The following is a 5,009-nucleotide window of genomic DNA, read 5'->3' as shown; positions in this document are numbered from 1 at the left end:
CTTTTTTAAAAAAATATTTTATTTATTTATTTTTTTAAAGAGAAAGAGAGAGAGAGGAGGGACAGAAGCAGAGGGAGAGAGACAATCTCAAGCAGACTGTATGCTGAGTGAAAAGCCAGATGTGGGGCTCAATCTCACAACCCTGAGATCATGACCTGAGGGAAAATCAAGAGTCAGATGCTTAACTGACTAGCCACCCAGATGCTCCATGATTCTGTATCTTTCTATTGCGGTCTTCTTAATACGTGTGGTATGATCTTTATAATAACAATTATATCTGAAAGAAATCTCCAGAACTTTTGTATGAAAGAGTCAATATAATGACAAATAAAGGAAATACAGTGCTATAAAACAACTTCCAAACTGTTCATAGAACAGTGAAAGTGAAGGATCACTTTTTTTCTTATAATTAGAAAACTACATATTGTTTCTAATAGAATTATAAGTCCAAAATCAATGGAAATACATTGCCACAATTGAGCTAACTACAATAGTAATTTCAGCTTTGTGAGCCTTATTAGTGACCCTTAATTTTTCATGTACATATTACTTTAAAACATATTAAATTGTACAAGTATATCAGTGTTATGAAAACAGCTGTTCCTGTAAGGTTAGACTATGACCCATAAGGAAAGCCATCATAATCAAAAGTTAAAATTGCACTAATTTCTCTTTAATCTTTGTATTACATTTCTGTTCTTCAGTACTGCATGAACTCTGTTTGTTTCATTAAAGTAATTATACTTGTGTACGGTTCTCATATGAAAAGTTATTATAAATCTTTTTTTAAAATGGTAGCAACCAGATATTATCTGGTGAATTCATTCTCTTTTATGTTTAAGTAGAATGGACTCAAAACTTGAAATTCCATTGCAAGTGGAAGTCCACATCCATCATCAAGTTTTCTGCAGATACTGAAGGACATTTGTTCTCTTACTTGCCTTTGCCAATGGATTATTTTTCTATGACTGTTATCTCTGTTTTTATATTTTTTTGGAGGGGTATAACTCTATTTTCTTCAGGGTTGTGGGCAGATGTCTCATCTCAGAACTTCTGGAATTAATTCCTGGTGCCAGTGGCTTTCCTGACTTTGAGCACATTGAATCATACAGTCTTGTTCAAAGCCTGGCACTCTCCCACCATGACAATGTCCCCAATCTGGACATCCCTGAGGCAGGGCAACAGGTGCACAGACATGTTCTTATGGTGTTTCTCAAAGTGGTTGTACTTCTGAATGTAGTGGAGGTAGTCTTGGTGGATAACAATGGTCCTCCAAATTGTCATCTTGGTCACCACACCAAACAGAATTCACCCTTGGATGGAGACATCAACAGTAAAGGGGCATTTCTTGTCAGTATACATGCCCTCAATGACCTCCTTGAGCATCTTGAAGCATAGACTGATGTTTTTGTGGTATCACAGGAGCTTCTCCTTGCCATTTTCTATAAGCAGGACTCTCTTCTTATTTCGGAAGATGGTTGGCTGCTTTTGGTGGGCCTTCTCAGTCTGAATGTTGGCCATCTTCCTGGCCACCTGAAAAAAGGACGTCTTTTATATTGTTGATTTAATCCGTAATTCAGCTTCTTCATTAATCTCCTCATGTACTATGGCCATCTGCATATTCATCCATTTAGTGACTGTATTAAAGATACAAGAAGTTATTCAAATGTGAATAGTTACCCACAATATATCAAAAAGGTAAACAATTCATATCTAGAATATGCAAGGGACTTCCAAATCAATAAGAATAATTATTTGTAATCAGATAAATACATATTTTAAAATGTGTTTTCACTCTACAGCTATTGGAATAGCAAAACACAGGGGCACCTGGGTGCCTCAGTTGGTTGAGCATCCGACTCTTGATTTTGGCTCTTGTCATGATTTAAGGGTCCTGGGATGGAGCCCCTGTCTGGCTCCACGCACAGTGAAGAGTCTGCTTGAGGATTTCAATCCTTCTCCCCCTTCTCTGTTCATTCTCTCTCTCTCCCTCTCAAATAAATAAATAAACCTTAAAAAAAAAGAATATTAAAATACAGACACCTGGATAATGCAAAATACTGTTAAGGAATTAGAGATTCAGGAACATATTCCTGATAAAAGAGTAACTGGTAGAGCAAATTTGCAGAGCAACCTGCCCTAATGAAGTTGCCCCCCACCAATAAGACAGAAAAATTAGCTGAATCAGAGAAAGAGAGAGACAGAGATAGAGAAGTGAAGAATGAAAGAGAAAATAGGTTTCTTATTCTTATAAAATCACATGGCCACTTGAGGAATTTACTGCAACCCTCCAATGATATGGTTCCTGGCCTCATATCCATCTCCTTCTCCCCAGTCTTTTATCTTTTGTCTCTTTGTGTATTGTCTTTTGCACTACACCTCATTGAAATTTCTCCAAGTTTCCTGTTAGGAACAGCTTTATCAATTCTCTTCTTCTTCTTTTTTTTTTTTTTTTTTCTTTTTAACTTTTTACTAGCCCCTTAGCTTTTACTTTTGGTCTCTCATCTTCTGACAGTTTATCTGGTACTTTACCAAAGGAAAGTAATTCCTTCTTAAAAATCTCTCAGCTGTCATGAAAATAGAAATTTTACTATTTTTGAGGTTATTTCATGACAAACATTCTTCCATTCATTACTGGGAAGTTCTCTAAGGAATTAAAGCTAGCTACTGCAATTAATTTAAAGAAGCTAAAACTCAAAGTACCAAGGTACTGATTTAAAGTTTAGGTTCATTCTATAGAATTAAACTTTTGTTTCATTTTTAAACAATTAAAAAAATAAGATGTGATCTATTAAGAAATTACTTTTATGGGACAGGTTGCAGTAGAAATATTCATTCTGTTACATCCTATGGGTAGATTTGGGAAACAAATGATAGATTCTATGTGTGACTCTGCAGTAAACATAATTCAATCAAAAGATTCTAGGTTTCCTTCATAGACAATGGTCCATTCCCTCCCTTATACTTAATATAAAGAACTACAGAAAGCCACTTAAATTAGCATAAGGACCACAAGGCCTTCTTCCCTCCTAAACAGGAAAGAAGAGCTAATTAAAATATACATTCCATTGGTATAATGATTGTAGGCTGCAAAGGTTAAATCACTGAGATTTACCCAGCCTGGTATCCGGCATTAATCAAGATTCTCAGGAAAGCAATAGAGCTTTTCAAAACTCACCAAGATTTTGAGTCAGCCTTAAAACAATATCATATCTTTCTTTTAGATCAGAGCTACTCCAACTTTAACGTGCACTTCAACCTTTGGGTTCTTGTCAGAGTGGAGATTCCGATTCAGTAGACACTCGATATGATCTTAAGTTTTGTATTTCTAACAGCCTGCCAGGTGGTGCCGATGTTGCAGAAAAGGCTTTAGTAAAAGTGAGAGAGATACAAATATTAGGTACATTATAGAGCTTCCTATATGTGCTTAGAGCTCACTTCAGTTTAACAATTTGGTCTTCATGCATTTCGGTTCTCAGGTAATGTTTTCTTTTTTTTTTTTTTTCCTTTTGAAAAAGCACCACCAACAGGTGGTTGCAAAGGCAGTGCAGAGAGAACTCATGTACCCTCCCACCAGTTGCTCCCAATGCTCACATTTTACTTAGTTATAGTACAACCAGCCAGAAACTTGACATTGGTACAATGTGTAAATGTGTAGTCATAGGTCATGTTTTAACACGTGCAGTTTCGTGTAACAACCACTGTAATCATGTTACAGAACTATTCCGTTACCACAAAAATATCCTTTGTGCTATCCCTTTATAGTAAAACCCATTCCCTCCCTCTACCACCGCAAACCCTTGAGGACTGCTAACATGTTATTCATCTCCATAATTTTGTCATTTCAAGAATACTGTATAAATGAATTCCCTCAATTTATTACCTTTGGTGTAATTACCTTTGGGGTTTAGTTTATTTCACTCAGAATAATTCTCGGGGAGATTTGTCCTAATTGCTATAAAAAGTTTTTGTTCATTTTATTTTTGAGTAGTATTCCACAGTAGGGATGTACCGTAATTTTGTTTTTTGTTTATTTTTTTGTTTTGTTTTGTTTTACTCTTTTAACTATGGAGAGTCATTTTGATTGTTTCGGTTTTGGGGGCTGTTACAAATGTAGCTGCTATGAATACATGTCTGAATGTTTTGGTTTGGACATAAGTTTTCATTTCTGAGATAAATCTTAAGGAGTACAATTAGAGGGTCATATAGTAAACCTATGTGGAGTTTATTTTGCAAACTGCCAAACCATTTTCCTGAGTGGTTGTTATCACTTCACATTTTCATCAGCTGCCTATGAGTGATCTATTTTCTCTGCATCTTTTCCAGAATTTCATGGCGTCACTATTTTTTTAGCTGTTCTAATAGAAGTATAGTGATATCTCATAGTATTCTCATATAGCATTTCCTAATGCTAATGATGTTTAACATCTTTTCATGTATTTGTTGGCTATCCATAAACCTTCTTAGGTAATATATCTCTTCAAGTCTCTGTCCATTTTTTAACCAGATCAGTTTCTTCTGTTTGTTTTTAATAGTTGAATGTTGAGAGTTCTTTATATAATCTAGATACTAGTCTTTTGCTAAATATGGGGTCAGCAAATACTCTTTTTTTCTCCTGTCTATAGCTTGTCTTTCCATCCTCTTAACAGGGTATTTCACAGAGCAAATATTTTTAAATTTTGGTCAGGTCCAACTTACATTTTTTTTTTCTTTTTCGTGTCATGCTTTTGATGCAGGTCTAACAACTCTTTGCTACCCATAGTTTTGAAAATATTTTCCTATTCTATCTTCTAGAAGTTTTATGGTTTGATGTTTTATATTTAAATCTATGATCAATTTTTAGCTAATTTTTGTAAAAGAAAAGATTCAGGAATTTTTATTTTTTGTTTGTTTTATTTTAAATTCCACATATAAGTGACATCATACGGTATTTGTCTTTCTCTGTCTGACTTATTTCACTGATCATAATACCCTCTACATCCATCCATTTGTTGCAAATGCTAAGATCT

At 34.8% G+C, this 5,009-nt stretch overlaps 1 pseudogene; it reads right to left on the bottom strand.

The window, feature by feature from the left end:
• Positions 1-1,044: 1,044 nt before the first annotated feature.
• Positions 1,045-1,521, bottom strand: LOC123784574 (small ribosomal subunit protein uS17 pseudogene; annotated as a pseudogene).
• Between the last annotated feature and the right edge of the window lie 3,488 nt (positions 1,522-5,009).

The sequence above is a fragment of the Ursus americanus genome, chromosome 27, assembly GCF_024610735.1.
Source record: "Ursus americanus isolate L20-20 chromosome 27, mUrsAme1.1.p, whole genome shotgun sequence".
NCBI lineage: Eukaryota > Metazoa > Chordata > Mammalia > Carnivora > Ursidae > Ursus > Ursus americanus.
Note: the sequence above shows the minus strand (reverse complement) of the source record. Positions and strands in the feature narration are given on the sequence as shown.